The sequence below is a fragment of the Triturus cristatus genome, chromosome 8 (assembly GCF_964204655.1).
Source record: "Triturus cristatus chromosome 8, aTriCri1.1, whole genome shotgun sequence".
NCBI classification, from domain to species: domain Eukaryota; kingdom Metazoa; phylum Chordata; class Amphibia; order Caudata; family Salamandridae; genus Triturus; species Triturus cristatus.
The window spans coordinates 910,195,703-910,220,116 of NC_140591.1; positions in this window are offsets into that span (position 1 = coordinate 910,195,703).

Consider the following 24,414-nt stretch of genomic DNA (forward strand, 5'->3'; position numbering starts at 1 on the left):
ACGCATTGTAATGAAAACATTAATGCATTAGCAAAGTTTTTAATGAATTATAAGAAGGATCAAACCACTTTTGTTTATTTAATCCTCCTTGGGGATTTTAACATACATTTGTGTCAGCTAAATTGCCAGTATAGGCGAAAAATAGATATAGATTACTTGCCCTATTCACATTTTGAACATTCAACAAAGGGGGCTGCTCTTGAAGAACTATTGTCTGATGTTGATTTAGCCGAGCCGGAGTTTTCTGACACCAATGACCGGGTAGCAACATATAGTGCTAGGGACAGTAATACTATTATAGATTTTATATTTGTTTCACCAGGCATGCTGCAAAATTTCATTTTTTATAACGCAATACAAGCTACATTTAGTGATCATAATCCAGTGGTATTGGAATTGCGCAATAACAACCCATATTTACTTACTGAAAATATAAATACAGTACCTCCCTTGGAGTTAATCGTTCAGGATCAGGGGAGACGGCTAAAATGGAGTAAAATTTTCCCAGAGGTTTTTCACACCACACTAAGTGAGAAGGTGGGCAAGGAAATTAATATCTGTTTAGATCCGCTAGGGCTGGGTGGGGATATTATCTCCTCATTTGATTTAATTTGCCAGCAAGTGGCTGCGGACCTAACATGTAAGACAACACATAAGGAGCAAAAACCACACGGGTGGTTTGATTCAAAGTGCTCCAAAGTCCCTAGAGATTTATTGGTGGAACTTAAAAAGATACCCAGAGATAACGAGGAAGTGTCCAGGTTAAGAAAACATTATAAAAAGACTGTTGAGTCGCGGAAGAATGATATAAAAAAAAATGCATGGGACTCATTATATGACAAGGCTACCCTGAGGGACAGTTCCAAATTCTGGGAAATCCTCAATTCTCCACTTTTTAATGATAAGGAAAATACGCCGCTAGAACTAAACATATCAGAACGAGAATGGCTAGACCATTTCGAGAAAATTTATGGCAGTAACCTCCTGGTAGATGTTTTTGTTCCTATAGTGAGCGAGCAATTGGACTCTCCATTGAGATTTACAATCAAAGAAGTAGAAAAGGCCTTAGAGGACACGGTTGGTCATAAGGCCCCTGGCCCAGATGGGGTGCCAGCTGACATGTTTAAAGCACACCCTAAAATATGGTCAATAGTTCTCACTAATGTTTTTAATATAGCCTGTACTGATAATAGCAGATTGCCTATATCTTGGTCACGGGCTATTATAGTCCCGATTTTTAAGAAGGGCCAGAGGGGGGACCCAAGATGCTATCGGCCTATATCATTACTGGATTCGTCTTTTAAAATACTAGGGAAGGTTATTCTGGCTAAGATCTCTACATGGGCATATAATAACGACATCTTGTGTAATGCACAGTATGGTTATAGAACCGGACGAGGCACCGAAGATCAGTGCCTGAATTTACATCTAATAGTCAGCAAATATACTGTCGCAACAAAAGGGGCAATCTACCTGGCTTTTATGGACTTGTCCACAGCCTTTGACCTAGTTAATAGGTCAAAGCTGTGGACAATGCTCCTGGAGCTGGGTTTAGATCGGGCCCTGGTGAACTTCCTGGCAGAGCTCCATAGAGATCTGACAGCGGTCATTCGTATGACACAAGATGGGAAGTGTACCGCTGGTCTTAAGTCCGGCAGGGGAGTGCGCCAGGGGTGCATCCTGGCCCCAATGCTATTTTCTCTATACATAAACTCACTGGGTCCTACCTTGGCGGCAGCATCCGTTGATGTCCCGCGCATGGGGGGAACCCCAGTGCCTGTTTTATTATACGCTGATGACACGGACCCCTGTGGGTTTACAACATCTACTAAATTCCTTTGGGGACTTTATGCAAAATCTGGACCTCGTGACAAATGTAGAGAAATCGCATGTTATGGCCATAGGGAAAGGTAGGAACAACATGAAAATTCTCTCTTGTAATGGTTCAGTAATAACGAGAGTGAAAGTGTTCACCTATCTTGGCGTAGTGTTTGACGACACAGGGTCCTGGGCACCCCAAGTCGCTAATAAAAAAGTAGCCGTGAAAAGATCATCGGCGGCTATATTAGGCTTCGCGAAAAGATTGGGTGGCAAACCAGCTGAGGCCATATTGACGATTTATAGATCAAAAACTCTAGCCATAGCAAGGTATGGGGCAGCAATCTGGGGCTATAAAGATCTAGCCCCGATACAGAGAGAAGAAAATACATTTCTGCGATCTCTCCTGGGTCTCCCCCAATCCACATCATCCTTTGCAGCTCACTTGGAGCTAGGGTTAGGGTACATTACAGACATGTTAAATATGGCGCCGCTTTTATTATGGATCAGAACTTGGCTGAACCCCAACCTTACACTAAACCACAAGATTATTAGTGATTGTATGGGGCGGGACAGAGTGGCGGATATTCAGTGGTTGACATTTATTAAAACATCAGCAGTACATCTGGGTCGCCCTAAACTATATTTGAAACCGGAAAACCTGACCAAGGAAGATATTATTTGGGTAAAAACTCATTTTATAAAATTGCGAGAATTAGAACGAGAAGCAAAGGAAATTATTAAGCCAACAGTAAGGTCACACTATTTGTTGATCTTGTCATTGTCAATTCAACCTTACTTGACTACTGTTACCATATCCTATCATCGGTGGCTTTTAACAAAATTTAGATTTAATCAGGCACATTTTCTGTTGGGTATTTACGATAAATGGTGCACCCGAAAGGAGAACATGCCATGTGAATGTGATAATTTTTCTGATCAGGATCAGATACATTTTGTGTTTTTCTGTTCTTTCTTTCTGGAAAGCAGGAAAAAGTTCATTAAACCACTGTTAAGGGAAAAGGGGTTTGTACAGCTTAAACCTATCTACAACTAATGGAGACCCCTTTAGTGATGTTTGGTGTAGCCAATTTTTTGATTGCATCAATCCGCGCTAGAGGGAAGAGACTCCGGATGAATGCAGGAGCTGTCACTGCAAATGTTCATTTTAGTTCAAATAATATAACATAAATCAACTTCCATGTAATATATGAAATATCACTGTTATGAACCATGAAATATCTGCTACCATAATTTTTTGTGTATATTTGTGTTGATCCATATGTATATGCCACTGACTTTTTATATACTTAAAAAAAAATTTTTTATTTGTATGATATGTTCTGGAATTTTTTAACATTATGTATTTGTATAGTATACTTTTATGATTTTTAAATAATCGAATAAAGTGTTTTGACTTGACTTGACTTGAATCAAGAGAGGTACAGAAAGAAGAAGAAAGGTACAGTAGGATGGAAGACATTTGAAGAAAGAGGCAAGAGAAGTGCAGAAAGAAAAGAAAGGTTCAGAAAGAAGCAAGAGAAATGCAGAAAGAGGCAAGAGAGGTGCAAAAGAAGCAAGAGAAGTGCAGAAAGAAGCAAGTGGGGTACAGAGGGAAGCAAGTGAGGTACAGAAAGAAGCATGAGAAGTGCTTAAAGAGGCAAGAGAGATATAATAAGACGAAAGAGAGGCACAGAAAGAAGCAACAGAGGTGCAGAAAGATGCATGAAAGGTGCAGAAACAAGAGAGTTACAATAAGAAGCAAGAGAGGTACAGAAAAAGGCAAGAGGGGTGCAGAAAGAAGCAACAGAACTGCAGAAAGAGGAAGAAAGGTGTAGAAAGATTATGAAAGCTGCATATAGAGGAAAAAAAAGGCACAGAAAGAGGAAGAAAGGCACTGAATGAAACAAGAGAAATGCAGAAAGAGCAAGCGAAGTGCAAAAAGAAGCAAGAGATGTGCAGAAAGAAGCAAGAGAGGTGCAGAAATAAAAGAGTGAGGTGTAAAAAGAAGCAAGAGAGGTACAGAAAGAAACAATAGAAATGCAGAAAGAGAAGTGCAGAAAGAAGCGATATAAGTGTAGAAAGAGGGAAGTGAAGTGGAGAAAGAGGCAAGAGAAGTACAGTAAGAGGCAGGAGAGATATGGAAAGAGTCAAGAGACATGCAGAAAGTAGCAGTAGAGGTACAGAAAGAAGCAAGAGAAATGCAGAAAGAGGCTAGAGAAGTGCAGAGAGAAGCAAGAGTTAAAGAAAGAGGAAGAAATGTGCAGAAAGGTGCAAAGAGATGCAGAACGAAGCAGGAGAAGTACAGAAAGATGAAAAAGGGGTGCAGAAAGAAGCCTGAGAGGTGTAGAAAGAAGTGTGACAGGTATAGAAAGGGGCAATAGAGGTTCAGAAAAAAGCAAGAGAGGTGCAGAAAGAAGCAGAAGAAGTGGAGAGGGATCCAAGAGAGGTAAAGAAAAAAGAAGAAATGTGCAGAAAGATGCAAGAGACATGCAGAAACAAGCAAGAGAGGTACAGAAAGAAGCAAGAGTGGTGCATAAAAAGGCAAGAGAGGTGCAGTAAGAAGAGTGGTGTAGAAAATGGAAGGAGAGGTGCTGATAGAAAAAAGAGAGGTGCAGAAAGGAGCAAAAGAGGTGCCAAAAGAAGCAATAGAAGTGCAGTAAGACAGAAAAGAAGTACAGAAAGAAGCAAGACAAGTGCAGAAAGTGGCAAAAGAAATGCAGAAAGAGGAAGATAGGTGTAAAAAGAAACAAGAGAAATGCAGAAAGAATCAAATGAGGTGCAGAAAGAAGCAAGAGAGGTGCAGAAGGAAGAATTAAAAGTTCAGAAAGAAGCACAAAAGGTACAGAAAAAGGAAATAGAATTACAGAAAGAGGCAAGCCTATTGGAGAAAGAAGCAAGAGAGCTACAGAAAAAAGCAAGAGACATGCAGAAAGAAGCAAGAAATGTACAAAAGGAGGAAGAAACTTGCAGAAAGAGCAAAGAGAAATGCAGAAAGAGGAAGGAAGGTACAGAAGGAAGTAAGAGTATTGGAGAAAGAGGAAAGAGAAGTATAGAAAGAAGAAGAAAGGTGCAGAAAGAAGCTAGATAAATGAATAAAGAGGAAATAGAGGTGAATAAAGAAGCAAGAGAAGTGCAGAAATAAGCCGGGGAGGTGCAGAAAGAAGCAAGAGAATTGATGAAAGAGGCAAGAGGAGTGCAGAAAAAAGCAAGAGAATTACAGAAAGTGGAAGAAATGTGCAGAAAGATGGAAGCAAGGTACAGAAAGAGACAAAAGAATTGCAGAAGGAGGCAAGAGAAATGGAGAAAAAAGTAGGAGAGGTACAGGAAAAAACAAGAGAGTTACAAAAAGAAGGAAGACAGGTACAGAAGGATGTAAGACATTTGCAGAAAGAGGCAAGAGAAGTGCAGAAAGAGGATGAAAAGTGCAGAAAGAAGCAAGAGAAATGCAGAAAGAGGCACGAGAGGTACAGAAAGAAGCAAGAGAAGTGCAGAAAGAAGCAAGTGGGGTGCAGAGGGAAGCAAGTAAGGTGCAGAAAGAAGCTACAGAAGTGATTAAAGAGGCAAGAGAGGTGTAGTTAGAAGAAAGAGAGGCACAGAAAGAAGCAACAGAGGTGCAGAAAGAAGAATTCAAGTTGCAGAAAGATTGATAAAGCTTCAAAAAGAGGAAGAAAGGCGCAGAAAGAGGAAGCAAGGCACAGAAAAAAACAAGAGAAATGCAGAAAGAACAAGGGAAGTGCAAAATAATGCAAGAGATGTGCAGAAAGAAACAAGAGAGGTGCTGAAAGAAAAGAGCGAGGTATAAAAAGAAGTGAGAGGTACAGAAAGAAACAACTGAAATGCAGAAAGAGAAGTGCAGAAAGAAGCAAGTAAAGTGTCGAAAGAGGCAAGAGAAGTACAGAAAGAGGCAGGAGAGGTGCGAAAAGAAGCAAGAGAGATGCAGAAAGAGGCAAGAGAAGTGCAGAAAGAAGTAGGAGAGGTGCAGAAAGAAGCAAGAGAGATACAGAAAGAGGCAAGAGAAGTGTAGAAAAAAGCAGGTGAGGTACAGGAAGATAAAAGAGGGTTGCAGAAAGAAGCCTGAGAGGTGCAGAAAAAAGCATGAGAGGTGTAGAAAGGAGCAGTAGAGGTGCAAAAAAAAGCAAAAGAGATGCAGAAATAAGCAAGGGAAGTGCAGAGAGACGCAAGAGTGTTAAAGAAAGAAGAAGAAATGTGTAGAAAGATGCAAGAGAGGTGCCGAAAGAAGCAGGAGAGGTGCAGAAAAAAGCAAGAGAGGTGCAGAATGAAGCAAGAGAGGTAGAAGCAGAACGAAGAAAGAGAGGAGCAGAAACAAGCAAGAGAGTTTCAGAAAGAAGCAAGAGTTTTGCAGAAAAAGGCAAGAGAGGTGCAGAAAGAAGATGAAAAGTGCAGAAAGAAGCAAGAGAAATGCAGAAAGAGGCACGAGAGGTACAGAAAGAAGCAAGAGAAGTGCAGAAAGAAGCAAGTGGGGTGCAGAGGGAAGCAAGTAAGGTGCAGAAAGAAGCTACAGAAGTGATTAAAGAGGCAAGAGAGGTGTAGTTAGAAGAAAGAGAGGCACAGAAAGAAGCAACAGAGGTGCAGAAAGAAGAATTCAAGTTGCAGAAAGATTGATAAAGCTTCAAAAAGAGGAAGAAAGGCGCAGAAAGAGGAAGCAAGGCACAGAAAAAAACAAGAGAAATGCAGAAAGAACAAGGGAAGTGCAAAATAATGCAAGAGATGTGCAGAAAGAAACAAGAGGGGTGCTGAAAGAAAAGAGCGAGGTATAAAAAGAAGTGAGAGGTACAGAAAGAAACAACTGAAATGCAGAAAGAGAAGTGCAGAAAGAAGCAAGTAAAGTGTCGAAAGAGGCAAGAGAAGTACAGAAAGAGGCAGGAGAGGTGCGAAAAGAAGCAAGAGAGATGCAGAAAGAGGCAAGAGAGGTACAGAAAAAGGCAAGAGGGGTGCAGAAAGAAGCAACAGAACTGCAGAAAGAGGAAGAAAGGTGTAGAAAGATTATGAAAGCTGCATATAGAGGAAAAAAAGCACAGAAAGAGGAAGAAAGGCACTGAATGAAACAAGAGAAATGCAGAAAGAGCAAGCGAAGTGCAAAAAGAAGCAAGAGATGTGCAGAAAGAAGCAAGAGAGGTGCAGAAATAAAAGAGTGAGGTGTAAAAAGAAGCAAGAGAGGTACAGAAAGAAACAATAGAAATGCAGAAAGAGAAGTGCAGAAAGAAGCGATATAAGTGTAGAAAGAGGGAAGTGAAGTGGAGAAAGAGGCAAGAGAAGTACAGTAAGAGGCAGGAGAGATATGGAAAGAGTCAAGAGACATGCAGAAAGTAGCAGTAGAGGTACAGAAAGAAGCAAGAGAAATGCAGAAAGAGGCTAGAGAAGTGCAGAGAGAAGCAAGAGTTAAAGAAAGAGGAAGAAATGTGCAGAAAGGTGCAAAGAGATGCAGAACGAAGCAGGAGAAGTACAGAAAGATGAAAAAGGGGTGCAGAAAGAAGCCTGAGAGGTGTAGAAAGAAGCGTGACAGGTATAGAAAGGGGCAATAGAGGTTCAGAAAAAAGCAAGAGAGATGCAGAAAGAAGCAGAAGAAGTGGAGAGGGATCCAAGAGAGGTAAAGAAAAAAGAAGAAATGTGCAGAAAGATGCAAGAGACATGCAGAAACAAGCAAGAGAGGTACAGAAAGAAGCAAGAGTGGTGCATAAAAAGGCAAGAGAGGTGCAGTAAGAAGAGTGGTGTAGAAAATGGAAGGAGAGGTGCTGATAGAAAAAAGAGAGGTGCAGAAAGGAGCAAAAGAGGTGCCAAAAGAAGCAATAGAAGTGCAGTAAGACAGAAAAGAAGTACAGAAAGAAGCAAGACAAGTGCAGAAAGTGGCAAAAGAAATGCAGAAAGAGGAAGATAGGTGTAAAAAGAAACAAGAGAAATGCAGAAAGAATCAAATGAGGTGCAGAAAGAAGCAAGAGAGGTGCAGAAGGAAGAATTAAAAGTTCAGAAAGAAGCACAAAAGGTACAGAAAAAGGAAATAGAATTACAGAAAGAGGCAAGCATATTGGAGAAAGAAGCAAGAGAGCTACAGAAAAAAGCAAGAGACATGCAGAAAGAAGCAAGAAATGTACAAAAGGAGGAAGAAACTTGCAGAAAGAGCAAAGAGAAATGCAGAAAGAGGAAGGAAGGTACAGAAGGAAGTAAGAGTATTGGAGAAAGAGGAAAGAGAAGTATAGAAAGAAGAAGAAAGGTGCAGAAAGAAGCTAGATAAATGAATAAAGAGGAAATAGAGGTGAATAAAGAAGCAAGAGAAGTGCAGAAATAAGCCGGGGAGGTGCAGAAAGAAGCAAGAGAATTGATGAAAGAGGCAAGAGGAGTGCAGAAAAAAGCAAGAGAATTACAGAAAGTGGAAGAAATGTGCAGAAAGATGGAAGCAAGGTACAGAAAGAGACAAAAGAATTGCAGAAGGAGGCAAGAGAAATGGAGAAAAAAGTAGGAGAGGTACAGGAAAAAACAAGAGAGTTACAAAAAGAAGGAAGACAGGTACAGAAGGATGTAAGACATTTGCAGAAAGAGGCAAGAGAAGTGCAGAAAGAGGATGAAAAGTGCAGAAAGAAGCAAGAGAAATGCAGAAAGAGGCACGAGAGGTACAGAAAGAAGCAAGAGAAGTGCAGAAAGAAGCAAGTGGGGTGCAGAGGGAAGCAAGTAAGGTGCAGAAAGAAGCTACAGAAGTGATTAAAGAGGCAAGAGAGGTGTAGTTAGAAGAAAGAGAGGCACAGAAAGAAGCAACAGAGGTGCAGAAAGAAGAATTCAAGTTGCAGAAAGATTGATAAAGCTTCAAAAAGAGGAAGAAAGGCGCAGAAAGAGGAAGCAAGGCACAGAAAAAAACAAGAGAAATGCAGAAAGAACAAGGGAAGTGCAAAATAATGCAAGAGATGTGCAGAAAGAAACAAGAGAGGTGCTGAAAGAAAAGAGCGAGGTATAAAAAGAAGTGAGAGGTACAGAAAGAAACAACTGAAATGCAGAAAGAGAAGTGCAGAAAGAAGCAAGTAAAGTGTCGAAAGAGGCAAGAGAAGTACAGAAAGAGGCAGGAGAGGTGCGAAAAGAAGCAAGAGAGATGCAGAAAGAGGCAAGAGAAGTGCAGAAAGAAGTAGGAGAGGTGCAGAAAGAAGCAAGAGAGATACAGAAAGAGGCAAGAGAAGTGTAGAAAAAAGCAGGTGAGGTACAGGAAGATAAAAGAGGGTTGCAGAAAGAAGCCTGAGAGGTGCAGAAAAAAGCATGAGAGGTGTAGAAAGGAGCAGTAGAGGTGCAGAAAAAAGCAAAAGAGATGCAGAAATAAGCAAGGGAAGTGCAGAGAGACGCAAGAGTGTTAAAGAAAGAAGAAGAAATGTGTAGAAAGATGCAAGAGAGGTGCCGAAAGAAGCAGGAGAGGTGCAGAAAAAAGCAAGAGAGGTGCAGAATGAAGCAAGAGAGGTAGAAGCAGAACGAAGAAAGAGAGGAGCAGAAACAAGCAAGAGAGTTTCAGAAAGAAGCAAGAGTTTTGCAGAAAAAGGCAAGAGAGGTGCAGAAAGAAGATGAAAAGTGCAGAAAGAAGCAAGAGAAATGCAGAAAGAGGCACGAGAGGTACAGAAAGAAGCAAGAGAAGTGCAGAAAGAAGCAAGTGGGGTGCAGAGGGAAGCAAGTAAGGTGCAGAAAGAAGCTACAGAAGTGATTAAAGAGGCAAGAGAGGTGTAGTTAGAAGAAAGAGAGGCACAGAAAGAAGCAACAGAGGTGCAGAAAGAAGAATTCAAGTTGCAGAAAGATTGATAAAGCTTCAAAAAGAGGAAGAAAGGCGCAGAAAGAGGAAGCAAGGCACAGAAAAAAACAAGAGAAATGCAGAAAGAACAAGGGAAGTGCAAAATAATGCAAGAGATGTGCAGAAAGAAACAAGAGGGGTGCTGAAAGAAAAGAGCGAGGTATAAAAAGAAGTGAGAGGTACAGAAAGAAACAACTGAAATGCAGAAAGAGAAGTGCAGAAAGAAGCAAGTAAAGTGTCGAAAGAGGCAAGAGAAGTACAGAAAGAGGCAGGAGAGGTGCGAAAAGAAGCAAGAGAGATGCAGAAAGAGGCAAGAGAAGTGCAGAAAGAAGTAGGAGAGGTGCAGAAAGAAGCAAGAGAGATACAGAAAGAGGCAAGAGAAGTGTAGAAAAAAGCAGGTGAGGTACAGGAAGATAAAAGAGGGTTGCAGAAAGAAGCCTGAGAGGTGCAGAAAAAAGCATGAGAGGTGTAGAAAGGAGCAGTAGAGGTGCAGAAAAAAGCAAAAGAGATGCAGAAATAAGCAAGGGAAGAGCAGAGAGACGCAAGAGTGTTAAAGAAAGAAGAAGAAATGTGTAGAAAGATGCAAGAGAGGTGCCGAAAGAAGCAGGAGAGGTGCAGAAAAAAGCAAGAGAGGTGCAGAATGAAGCAAGAGAGGTAGAAGCAGAACGAAGAAAGAGAGGAGCAGAAACAAGCAAGAGAGTTTCAGAAAGAAGCAAGAGTTTTGCAGAAAAAGGCAAGAGAGGTGCAGAAAGAAGTAAGAGCGGTGCAGAAAGAAGCAAGAGAGGTGAAAAAAGAACCAAGAGGAGTGCAGAAAGAAGCATGAGAGGTACAGAAAGAAGCAAGAGAGGTAAAGAAAGAGGCAAGAGAAGTGCAGAGAGAAGCAAGAGACTTAAAGAAAGAAGAAGAAATGTGTAGAAAGATGCAGGAGAGGTACAGAAAAAAGCAAGAGCTGTGCAAAATGAAGTAAGAAAGGTAGAAGCAGAGAGAAGAAAGAAAGGAGCAAAAAGAAGCAAGAGAGACGAAGAAAGAAGCAAGTCGGGTACAGAAAGAGGCAAGAGATATGCAGAAAGAAGCAAGAGAGTTTCAGAAAGAGGCAAGAGTGTTGCAGAAAAAGGCATGAGAGGTACAGAAAGAAGTAAGAGTGGTGCAGAAGGAAGCAAGAGAGGTGCAGAAAGAAGCATGAGAGGTACAGAAAGAAGCAAAAGAGGTGCAGAAAGAAGCAAGAGAAGATCAGATAGAAGCAAGAGAACTGCAGAAAGATGGAGAAAGGCATTGAAAAGAGGAAGAAAAGTACTGAAATAAGCAAGAGATCTGCAGAAAAAAGCAAGAGAATTACAGATGGAAGCAAGAGAGGTGCAGAAAGAAGCAAAAGAGGTGTAGAAAGAAAATCCAAAGGTGCAGAAAGAGCCAATAGAGGTGCAGAATTTAGGAGAGTAGGATCTACTTCACATGTTTACCCCCACTTTTTGCTGGTGTTTCACTGTTTTTTTACATTAGTCTGGCTGGGACCCTGCTATTCAGGTCCCCAGCCTAGCTGCTTCCTCTCTAAATTGATTGCATGTACTTTAGGTACACTAAAGATTGGAATCTGAGGTACCCTTGTGAGTCCCTAGTATATGGTATACTATGTACCCAGGTCATAGGTACCCCAGGGGCCTACCAGGGCCTGAACCATGTATTGTGCCACCCCTGGAAAACCACGCAAAATGACACCACAGGTCTGCTACTGCAGCCTGGGTAAAGTGGTGCATGCAGCCCTTACTGAGGTATAGGTTCACTGTACCTCACCTATCACTGCACAGAGTAACCTATCAGTCACCCCTATGGCAGGCCTTATCATTCCTGAAATCAGGGTGCTTGATTATATGTGAGAGGGTGCCCAGGCATGAGCTGAGCCCCTCTGCATCCTTTGGAATATCTTCTCTGGGGTTGTCAGTGGTGCAGCCTGACCATATACTCTTAAGTGCATTATACCTAAAACGGTTAATGCTAACTTTAGACTGGCTGCACGTAAACATGTCGTGTTTGGTGTCAAACACTGTGGAATCATACACCCACATTAGTTCTTGATGTGAGGATATGATCCCACCCTTCTAGAGGGAGAGACATGGCAGTACTGGTATACCCGGTAGCAATCTAATAGAGCCCCAGCATCACAAAATGGATGCTGCAGCCACAGACACGGGTCTGGCCTCCTGCTGTTGACTGAAACTCCAACAGGGGAGGCTTGGAAAATAGGTTTCCTGGCACAGGGAGGTGTAACCACCTCCCAGACAGTCTTATGTGTATTGGGGCTGGGTGGAAGCGCTCTCTGAGTGCTTTGAAGTCCTACACTGGGGGCACATTTGGTGTCCCTGTGCATGGTCCAGCTCAAACCGGTTCAGGGGCTTCCAGCCCCTGCTTTGGCATGAAACTGGACAAAGGAAATGGGTGTAGCCACCCTTCTTTCCAAACCCTCCCATAGGTGGGTCCCCAGAGCTAGTCCAACCCCTCCCTTAGGTATAAGTAAGGAACCTCTGTAACCAGAACTTCAGATATCCCTGGAGGAAACTCTGAAGCTGAATCCTGGACCTTCGTCACTCTACTAAAGACTAGAAGACTGAAGAAATCTCCCTTGGGGTCAAGGAGTGACTCCCCTGCTTGGCAGGCACCAATGAAGCATTTTGCCAGTCTGCATCTACGTAGCTCCCACCGGACTCTGAAGTAATTGCAGCCCAGGAATAGGATTTCCAGACATCTCAGAGACCGACCCAAGTCCCCAGCAAAGCTGAGACCCACAGCCCTCGTGAGTAGTGTGGAACCGGAGCTCCTGGTCACCATGCACTTTTGCAAGTGATTTGACTTCTCATCTCTTGAAGTCGTGATTGGGGTTACTTGTAGCCCCCACCTCGCACAGGAGAGCCACTGAAGATTGTCGGCCTAGTCACCCCGAGTGACCCGTGGACCGCTATTTTGTGTTTCCTCTCAAGGTCACTTCGCGATCCCTGGTCCGTCGACTGGTGGGTCCCTGATGGGGTAACTTTGATTTTCTTAGGGTTCCCCTGGTTGCTCTAGATGTGCCCTGACTCCCAGCCAAGTGGTGCGTCTCTCGGACCTTGCTGGTCTGCACCGAAGCATCTTTCTCCTTTCTGTGTGGGTTGCTGTTGCCAAGGCTCGTTGTGTCCAATCCGGACACCAATACTGCAGCACTCGTGGGACAGCTCGAATCCAGCTCCTGATCATCCTCGATGCCTCCTAGTTCTCAGGGCTGAAAAGTCAAGCTTCAACTCATTCACCTGAAATCACCCAACATCGGTGGGCATTCGGTGGGCATTCGCCTATCGCCTTCCTGGTCACTGGCAAGTGACCCAGACTTCTGTCCCCTCTGCTTTCAGGTTCTTCTCATCTTCGATCCAGGCTTGGATCTCTTCGGACACTTTGCGTCTACCCGGCAGCAGCACTTCTTCGCCAGCTCCCAATGAAATCGACAACGCGACCCGACACCATTTGACACCTATGCACCCGGCTTTCCTGGGTTATGTAACACGAGTACTCCGGTGCTCCCGTAGGTGTTGACCCTAGAACTTCGTAAGTCCCAAAGGGTTTGGTCCTGACTCACTTCTAAGTGTCCCTAATCTTTAAAATCTAACCACGGCTTTCCCCATAGAAGCTAACGGGAGCTCGCGGCTGTTTTCTCACACTGCACACGGCCCCCGTGGGTCCCCTGTGTCACTACCTTGGGTGGTTCCTTGGGGTCCCCTTGATTTTACAGGCTCTAGGCCTTGTGTCTAGTTAAGTCGTGGTTCTTATACCACTATTTTAGTATATGGTTTTGGCTCGCCCCTTGGGCCTGACGTGTATTTGGTCTATTTTACTGTGATATTTGAAGTGTAACTTATCTGTTTTGGGGGGGCGCTAGAGGGCGCCAAGCAAGATGGCCGCACTTGCATGAGGCTCTTGCTGTACGAACTGCAATCCTTTCATCATCCTTGCCATCCTGGCAACATAACATCCCAGAAGCAGCCCCGAACCCACTGACACTGCAGGGTGGCAGATAGAGCCCACAAAAAAGAATTTCCTACCTGGCAACCCCTGCTACTTGATGCCTGGCCTTCGCGACCGTGCTTCCTATGATGGCGGCGGAGAGAGCCCTCTGAGCTGAGCACTGGCGTTGGCGTGGCGTGATTTGCCTGAGCTGGAGACCTGCTGTGGCATCGCCACCGAGAGTGTCGGAGTGAGGGGTCTGAGTAGAGGCTTCCCCCTTGTTGCTGGACTGTGGCCTGACTCACGGGACCCTGGGCTGACTTTGTGCGGTCCCGCAAGCGGCTATGGAGAGGCACGCCCGGTGGTTGGGCGGGACCAGCTGCGGGTCCGAGAGTTGTCCCCGGCAGCGGAGTGGGGACGGCGCCCTTCCTCGGCCAGGGGTAAGTGCCACTGTCTGAGACATCCGGCGCTGCGGAGTCGATATCGGAGGGCTGGGCCTTCCCCGTGGCCCCCATGAGTGGTGGCTGGCATGGCTGCCTGGAGCTCCCCCGCGGCACGGCTTGTCACCGAGAGCTGGCGTGGCGGCAAGTCGGACTGTCGGGGTGGGGTGCCCGGGTCATGCTGGCAGCCCTAGATAGCTCTGAACCTGTGGACTGAGCCAATTGGGAGGATTGGCAGATTACTCCCTGGGGAACTGTCGCTGCTCCTGCTCCCGCTGCGGCGCCTGCTGCTGAAGATGCTGGAGGGGGTCGCCAGAGATTGAGGGGCCATGTGGTGTGGACTCCGAACCCCCGAGAGTGGCCACTTTGCCTCCAGGTTTGCTGCTGTTGCTCGGTTGCGGTCAGCCACACTGCCCTCGGCCTGATCACTGCGCCAAAAAGAGGTTAGTGTGGCGATGTCTGGCATGACCCACCTGTTGAAGGCTGCACGACCCCGGACCCCTGTTGTCCCCTGCGCTCTGGACCCTGGGATTGCGCGCACGGGAGCTGAGTGGACTAGCCCGCAATAACATCATTATCTGCCCTGCTGACACCTGAAAGGGCCTGCGAGCCCTGCGGCTGTCCTCACACGGGGCTCTACCAGCCGGGCTTGGGCAGAGGCTGGAGTGTGCATATAGTGGAGACCCACGCGTGCTGTACCCCTATTTCCAATCGATACTCTGGGTCAGCCTTAATTCAGGAGTAAACACGGGCCCCCCCGGAACCCCACTGAATCGCAAGACCCCTCGCCAAGCCGCCATGGGGAAGCCAGACGGTAAACAATCGAAGCTTACCTTTGACACCCGGAGAACTCCCCACTCGCAGTCGTAGCCAGACGAAGATCATGCTGAGGTTCCAACCCCCTCAACTGTGGACCTGAAGGAGCTGCTGCTTGTAATGCAATCGAGCCTGACATCCATAGAATCCAAAATGGACTCCATGTCTGCCAGAATGGACGGCCTCACACATAGGGTGGAAAAACATGACAACCGCTTAACTGAAGCAGAGAGACGAATATCAGACTAGGAGGACACGTGCACGGCTACTAATAGCCGCACAACCGAGATGGACAAAGTATTGAAAGTGATAGCCACTAAAAATGAGGAGTTGGAATCACGCTCGCGGAGGAACAATCTCTGTATTCTTGGTGTGCCGGAGTCGACAGCCACTGGGAAAATGGAGGCTTACGTGGAACGGTTGCTGATAGCGCTATTTGACAGAGAGGCATTTTCATCGGTCCTCGTGGTGGAGAGAGCACATCGCTCGCTGGTGAGCCGTCCTCCCCTTGGGACTCTACCACGCCTCATTATAGCCAAATTGTTGAATTATCGCAACAGAGACACGGCTCTCCGGCTATCTAGAGAGAAAGGACGCCTCAAACATGAAGGAATGGAAATCTCTATCTATCCACATTTTACCATGGCCGTGCAAGAACAGAGACGTAAATTTCTTCAAGTCAAAAGGAAACTTCAACAGCTCAACATTCCATATGCCATGCTGTTCCCGGCCCACCTGAAGGTAATATCCCAAGTTAAACAAAATTTCTTCACTAACCCGCAACACACCCAAGACTTCATCAAGACGCTACCCAAACAACCTGAAGGCCGTCTGTCTCCAGTGCACCAGGAGGAGGAAAATAGAGGCGCATCAGACATTGAGTAAAACCATCCTACGTAATTGCTGGCACCACCACTAAGGACACCACACCTGCCCACTGGTTCTGTGGCACCCTCGAACCCCTGGGGGATGGAGACGGTGCCCCCATCACCCCCATCCACAAATAATGGATTCACCATCGAGCGCCACTGGACTTTTATCCTAGCAGGAAGTACCTATAGGATAGTATATCATGATCCTAGCTGAGACAGTCGATGCCATACTCCTGAGAAGGCGGTGTACTCACACCTCCCTCTCTAATAGGCCGCAAGACTAATCACGGAAGGCGCGGGCATAATATTTGGATAAGAAATCCTCAGTTCAGTAACAAATTTCTATGCCCTGGGACTGGCCCCACAAGCCCGCGCTGCCTCATATATTTTATCCTCCCTTAATGGTCAGACACAAACTAATCTGTGGGATGCACCAATCAACGTGCCAAGATGGACCTATGATACTACACCCGAACACCCTCGCCACCGTGAGGAGCACCTGGTCGCCCTCTGGCCGCCGCCCAACAGGTGAACCCTAAAACTTGAACTTAGTAACATGGTTGAAAAATTATCTTCCCGTCCCCAGTTGGGACTAGGGCTTGCGGGACTGTCAGGGAGGGGGAAGGTATATGGCACAGCAGGTTGGGGTTGCTGTTGTGGGAGGAGGGCAAGATCGGGGTTTGGTTTTCACTTTATCTTTTGGTATTGCACTGTTATGACTACACCTGGTGATGAGTTCCCATACAACCATACACACTATGGTCTACAACAATTCCCTCTCTTACATGTATGATAGAGTCCTGTCCCAGAACACTCCAGTATAACTTTTTGACATGGAATGTCTGAGGCCTAGGTAATCCCCGTAAATGCCATCATATCCTTGCATATCTTGATCGCCACAATGTCCACTGCGCCATGCTGCAGAACACACACCTATCTCCTAACTCACCCCCCACTTTCGCTACCCGCTCGGCAAGCAATAGAGGCTTTTCTTGTTACTCCTCATACACCAGGGGCACCTCTGTCCTGGTGAAACATACACTCCCATACACCCCCATTGGCTCCTATGCAGACCCGCAAGGCCGATACAACATCTTGTGGGGGAGGCTAGCCACACAATCCGTTACAACGGTGTCTTGTTATGGAACGAACACGGATTATCCGGAGTTCTTTCGGGTATTTTGGGGGAAGATACAAGATGTGGGCACCACACACTTAATATGGGGAGGAGATTTTAACATTACAATCAACCCAAATCTGGACGGGTCGCACCCGCAACCACACCATTACACAGCTGTGCAACTAGCCCTTAAAAACATAGTTGAGGGACACGACCTCACGGACCCTTGGAGAACTCCTCACCCATTGACTCGTCAGGGATCTTGCTACTCTTCTGCCCATGCTTCCTGGTCGCGTATAGACTATTGGCTTGTCGATATGGGATTGTCAACCTGGAGGTCGCACACATCTCATCTCCCCCGCACATACTCAGACCACTCTCCTGTATTGTTGACTCTCGCCCCACCACAGGTGGAGCCCCCATATCTTTCATGGTGCCTCAATCCACAGTCCCTACTTGACCCTGTTTTTAAAGACGAACTCGAACAAGAGATATCAGATTTTTTCCTCCGTAATAATGGCTCTGTCCCCCAATACTCTACAATTTGGGAGGCTTTTAAAGTTACCATATGAGGCATCTGTCTAGCGAAGAGTGGGGGGCTATTAAAAGATATTCGTAACATGCTCCACAAATTAGAATTAGATATAAAAAGAACCGAGTTGGCTATCAAAACCACACCTTCTCCAAAACTACAAGCACATTTACACACTCTGCTTACGGACTACCAAGGCACTGCTGAGCGTGAATGCAAATTTAGGGGAAAATATCACAAGGCTCGCCGTTATGGTGAGGGAGAGAGACCAGGACGGGCGTTGGCCTCCTCCATCCGACCTCCACGCTTCACCAACACTGTTTTAGAAATTGATGACGAGGACGGTCTAACACACAGGAACTCCTCAAACATACTCGCTGCATTTAAACGGTTTTATAAAGCATTGTACACTACTCACCATCAGACCCCGGTAGACTTCGACTCATTCTTCGAGGACACTGCCATAGTCTGGTTGGGTAATGGCCAGAGAGAGTTCCTCCTAGCGCACCATGAGGATGAGGAGATAATCTCCGCTATTATGCAATTACAATCTGGCAAAGCTCTGGGGCCAGACGGCCTACCAGCTGTGTTCTATAAAATATATCGCCACTTAATCATCCCGATATCGAGGCATGTTTTCGAGGAGGCCTGAGAAACCGTCATTTTACCCTGAACAATGCGCGAGGCGCTAATAATTTCCCTGCCCAAACCAGGTAAACCGCCCACCAACTAGATTCGTATAGGCCCCTATCTCTTATTAATGTAGATGCTAAAATCCTTGCCAAACTAATCGCCAACCGTATTAGCCTCTCATGCCGGTGCTGGTCCTTCCAGATCGAAAGGTTTTGTCCCGACTAGGAGCACAGCCCACAACCTACGAACTCTGTTCGCACTGCTCCATGGTATAGACCCTGGAGAAGACACAGCTGCCATATTCCTTGATGCCACCAAGGCATTTGACTCCTTGGAGTGGGACTATCTTTCCTTTGTCCTGGTGCGTATGGGATTTCCTTCCCCATTCCTGGCCTGGATTAATTTATTATATACAGGACTTCGAGCCACCGTGATGGTCAATGGTATGCGGTCTTCCTCCTTCCCACTGGCCTGGGGTACCAGACAGGGATGTCCACTTTCCCCTCTTTTATTTGCCCTGGCCATTGAACCCCTCACCGCAAAAATCTGACAACACTACTGAAATCACGCTATCATTTATCCAGAAAGGCAGATACTCATCTCTCTATATGCTGATGACCTCACTCTATACCTGCGTCATCCGGAAATTAGTCTGAATCCCATATTGCGCTTATTTATTCTATTTGGGCAGTTATCAGGAGTCAACATTAATTGGAGTAAATCCCAGATATATCCCCTCACTGACTCCACCATTAAATTCAAACCAGATTTTCCCCTTAAATGGTGTGACGACGCCCTCACCTATCTAGGGATAATTGTCTCTCGCAATCGCGAGGAACTCATGAGAACCAACTATGGGCATACGTTAGACTACATCACAGATAAAATTACGGGTTGGATTGCGATGCCCCTGTCACTGGCTGGCAGAGCAGCCATAATTAATATGGTTATATTACCCAAACTTCTATACTTATTTGTAAATATCCCCTATATCTCCCCAGCCATCACTTTTTCTCGGTTATCAGGACTCAATTCATACGACCTATATGGGGAGGGAAGCAAGCCAGGCTAAAATGGGATATACTCACGTGTCCCTTCTGTGCGGGCGGTTTCTCTGTACCAGATGTTGAATTGTACTGTAGCTGTGCACAGGCACACTATGCCGCGTAATGGATGAAACCCACCCTTTATGACTCATCTGGCGATAGAAGACGGCTACATGACCCCCACCCCAAGTACCACCTATCTTAGTGTCCCTGGGGTCCCACGACACCTCGTGTCTACTACTGTCCAGTGCACTGTCAGTGCATGGCATGACCGTGCCAAGGTAACTCAATTAACACTAATGTATTCCCTGCTACTGCCCCTCCCCGGATGACAGGATATCCCGGTTACACAGGAGGACGGCTGCCGCCGGCTCTTCTGCAAACTCTCCATTCACGCCTGGGGACACCTTTACACAGGTGGGAAATTTAGTACTAGCGAAGAATTGTTTAAAGATGTGAACCCTACCCCTTTGGAATGCTTCTATTATATTAGAGTCCGTCAGGATGTGAAAACCGTCACACCCACGTTCCCTCTTGAACCCACGGTCATACCCCCACTGCATATATTACTGCAACAAGATGCTCCCGCTCATGTGCTCTCGCTATTGTACCGCACTGTACAAGCCAATAGTGAATATGATTCCCCATCGGCCCAAAACATGTGAGAGGAGGAACTGGGACACCCCCTCACTGAGGAACAATAGATGTACTGCTGCAAACAGACTGGAGATATTTCCGCCAGCAGTAGGTTTAGAATCATACATTACAAATATGTCCACCGCTTATATTATACACCAGCGCCGATGTTCCGTCTGAAGATTCAAGATAACGATTACTGTGACCGCTGCAGTAGGGAAGGAGCTGACTTTAAACACTTAGCCTGGGATTGTCCGCCTATACAGCGCTATTGGGCAGAGGTACTCGCTGCACTGGACCTTATGACAGGCCTACATATTCCTATAGATCCCCTAACTGCCCTGTTAGGATACAATGCACCCCTTGCCACCAAAATGCGCAAATACACCTCCCTGGCGCTGCTTATCGCTAAAAGGAGAATCGCCTGTAAATGGGGCAGAGGAAGAGCGCAGAAATTTAAGGACTGGCTCCAAGATCTCATTTATTGCCAAGAGTAACTACATATATATGCAGATCTTCAACCCCCCTCATGACGTCCAAAAGACATCTGGGGCCCCTTGCAAACCTATTTATTGGAATATACCCCTGATACTGATGCGGAGGCCTCACGATGAGCAACCAACACCCCCTGACAGAGCATCTCACCGGGCCCGCACATACCACACATTGGAGGACAAGGGACAACACGTGACACTACCTCATACTTTATTGATTGGAATACCTCATCACCTTAGCTACACCCTTTTAGATCACAGTGCATTAATGGAACCTTCCACTGTTTATGGTCCTGTTGACTGTTAAAGTTTGATGCTATATGCTTACAATGATACCACTGCCTTTACAGCTCAATACTCCAACCAATGCGGCCGGCCCGGAAGGGTTGTAGGCAGCTTGCTGTGTATCCCCTTACCCCTTTTTGAGACGTTACCTGCACATTTGAAACATCGCATTCCTGGCCCAATTGCGGCTGTAGGCAGTATGCTGAGATGTATACTTCTTTTTTGGTCCACAATAAAGGTATGTGTTTTGACCTCTAGCCTCATAAAGAGACTAGGAGGGTGTGTTTAGTAATAAATACATATATTTTATATATATACCTGGTGTGGTTGTCTTTCATTTAGGCACTCAAAGAGATTATAGACTGGTAAAACATAGGCAAGACATAGCCCGAAGGCTGCTCTCCATAGCTACCAGTAGGATAGCTTTCAATAAAGGTTGTCTTTAACCTATAACCAATGAGGGGTTGTTTGGACTGGTACAGGGTGCCTACTATAATTAGTGGACCACATATACCAGGCCAACTTCTCACACTACTCTCCTACAGAAATGTGCAGAAACAGGCAATAGACCCGCAAAAAGAGCAAAGAGAAGTGCAGAAAGAGGAAAGAGAAGTGCAGAAAGTGGCAAGAGAAGAGCAGAAATAAGCATGATTGGTACAGAAAAAAATCAAGAGAGGTGTAGAAAGAAGCAAGAGGGGTGTAGAAAAAAGTAAGAGGGTTGCAGAAAGAAGCAAGAGAAATACAGAAAGAAGCAAGAGAGGTACTGAAAGAGAAAGAAATGTGCAGAAAGCTGCAAGAGAGGTGAAGAAAGAGGCAAGAGAAGTGTAGCAAGAGGCAAGAGAAGTGCAGTAAGAAGCGAAAAAAGTGAAGAAAGAGGCATGTGAGGTACATAAAGAAGATAGAGAGATTTGGAAAGTGCCAACAGTGGTGCAGAAAATATCCAAGAGAGGTGCCAAAAGGTGTAATAGAGGTGCAGAAAGAAGCAAGAGAGGTGCAGAAAGAAGAAAGAAAAGAGCAGAACGAAGCAAGTGAGATACAGAAAGAACCAAGAGAGGTACTGAAAGAGGAAGAAATGTGCAGAACGCTGCAAGAGAGGTGCAGGAAGAGGCTAGAGAATTAAAGGAAGAGGCAAGAGAAGTGTAGAAAGAAGCAAGAAAAGTGCAGAAAGAGGCATGTGAGGTAAAGAAAGAAGCAAGAGAGATATGGAAAGCCAAGAGAGGTGCAGAAAGGGGCAATAGAGGTGCAGAAAGGGGCAAGTAAGGTACAGAAAGAGGCAAGGGGGCAGAAAAAAGTAGGAGAGGTGCACAAAGATGCAAGAGAAGTGCAGAAAGAGGTAAGAGAGTAAAAGAAAGAGGAAGAAATTTACTGAAACATGCAAAGAGGTGCAGACAGAGGCAAGAGAAGTGCGGAGAGAGGCAAGAAAAGTACAGAAAGAAGCAGGAGGATTGCAGAAAAAAGCAAGAGAGGCACAGACAGAAATAAGAGAGGTACATAAATAGGAAGAAAGGTGCAGAAAGAGGAAAGAGAAGTACAAACATAGGAAAAGGGTACAGAAGGAATAAAGAGAATTACAGAAAGAGGCAAGAGAAGTACAGAAAGAGGAAGAAAGGTACAGAAACAAGCATGAGAAATACAAAAAAGAGAGAAGAGAGGTACAGGAAGTGGCACAAGAAGTGCTGAAAGAAACAAGTAGAGTTCAGAAAGAAGCAAGTGAGTAGCAGAAAGAAGCATGAGAGGTGAAAAAAGAAGCAAGAGAGGTGCAGAAAGAGGCAAGAAAAGTGTAGAAAGAAGCAAGAGAACTGCAGAAAGAGGAATAAAGGTGCAGAATGATTAAGACAGGTGCAGAAAGAGTAAGAAAGCCACAGAAAGAGGAAGAAATGAGCAGAACGAAGCAAGAGAATTGCAGATAGAAGCAAGAGTAGTACAGAAAGAAGCAAGCATGGTAGAGAAAGAAGCAAGATTGGTACAGAAAGAAAAGAGTAAGGTGCATAAAGAGGCAAGAGAGGTGCAGAAAGAAACAAAAGAGGTGCACAAATAAGCAAGAGAGGTGCAGAAAGAGGCAAGAGATCTGCAGAAAGAAGCAAGAAAGTTTCAGAAAGAAGCAAAAAAGGTGCACAAAAGCGAGAGGGGTGAAGAAAGAAGCAACAGAGATGCATAAAGAGGCAAGATACATGCAGAATGAAGCAAGAGAGGTGCAAAAAAAGCAAGAGGAGTAGAGAAAAAGGCAAGAGAGGTGTAAAAGGAAGCAAGAGACGTGCAGATAGTGAAATTATAGCTGCAGAAAGAAGAAAGATATAAGCGGAAATTCACAAGAGAGGTGCAGAAAAAGGCTGTTGGTGCAGAAAGAAGCAAGAGAATTGTAGAAGGAAGCACGAAAGGTGCAGAAAGAAGAAGAAATATGCAGAAACAGGCAATAGACCTGCACAAAGAGGCAAGAGATGGGCAGAAAGAGGAAGAGAATTGCAGAAAGAGGCAAGAGAAGAGCAGAAAAAAGCAAGAGTGGGACAGAAATAATCAAGAGAGGTTTAGAAAGAAGCAAGAGGGGAGTAGAAAAAAGTAAGAGGGGTGCAGAAAGAACCAAGAGAAATGCAGAAAGAAGCAAAAGAGGTACTGAAAGAGAAAGAAATGTGAAGAAAGAGGCAAGAGAAGTGTAGCAAGAGGCAAGAGAAGTGCAGTAAGAAGCAAGAAAAGTGAAGAAAGAGGCATGTGAGGTACATAAAGAAGAAAGAGAGATTTGGAAAGCGCCAACAGGGGTGCAGAAAATATCCAAGAGAGGTGCCGAAAGGTGTAATAGAGGTGCAGAAAGAAGCAAGAGAGGTGCAGAAAGAAGAAAGAAAAGAGCAGAACGAAGCAAGTGAGATACAGAAAGAACCAAGTGAGGTAGCGAAAGAGGCAGGAGATGTGCAGAAAGAAGCAAGAGAGGTTCAGATAGAAGCAAGAGAGATACAGAAAAAGGCAAGGGAGGTGCTGAAATAAGTAAGAGAGGTGCAGAAAGAGGCAAGAGAGGTGCAGAAATAAGCAAGAGAGGTATACAAAGAATCACAAGAGGTGCAGAAAGAGCAGGAGAGGTGCAAAAAGAAGCAAGTACGGTACAGAAAGAGGCAATTGGGATGTAGAAATAGGAAGGGAGGCATAGAAAGAGGTTAGCGAAGTGCAGAAAGAAGCAAGATAGGTGAAAAGAGAGGCAAGAGAGGTGCAGAAAGAGGAATAAAGTGTGAGAAGTTGGCCTGATATATGCAGTCCACTAGTTATAGTGTGCACCCTGTATCAGTCCAAACAACCCCTTATGGTGATAGGTTAAAGACAACCTTTATTGAAAACTATCCTGGTGGTAGCTATGGAGAGCAGCCTTCAGGCTAAGTGTTGAAGGAATTTAAAGCAGCTTGTTTTACCAGTCCATAATCTCATGAATGATCAAATCAAAGGACAAACACACCAGTTATATATTTAAAATGTATGTATTTAAGATAAAACACACCCCTCTAGTCTCTTTATGAGGCTGGAGTTCAAAGTACTTAAGTTACAAGTCAGTATTCAACAGTAAAAGCACAAATACACGTTTGGGCCCTAGGGGCGTACCAAACCATATAACAATAAAGTGGGATAAGAACCACGACTGAACTAGACACAAGGCCTAGAGCCTGTAGAAGTGCTTGGACCACAAGGAACAACCCAAGGTAGTGACACAGGGGACCCACGGGGGACGCTTGCAGTGTGAGAACACAGCTGCAAATCGCCGTTTACTTCTATGGGGAAAGTCACGGTTGGAAATTAAGAGTTTAAGGACACTTTTGGACTTAGAGGTGTCTAGGTCCAACACCCACGGGACCACCGGAGTACTCGAGTTACCTCATCCAGGGAAGCCGGGTGAATAGGTGTCTTTTGGTGTCGGGTCGCGTCGCTGTTTTCAATGGAAGCTGGCACAGAAGTGCTGCTGCCGTGAAGAGGAGAAGTGTCTGGAGAGATCAAAGCCTAGATCGAG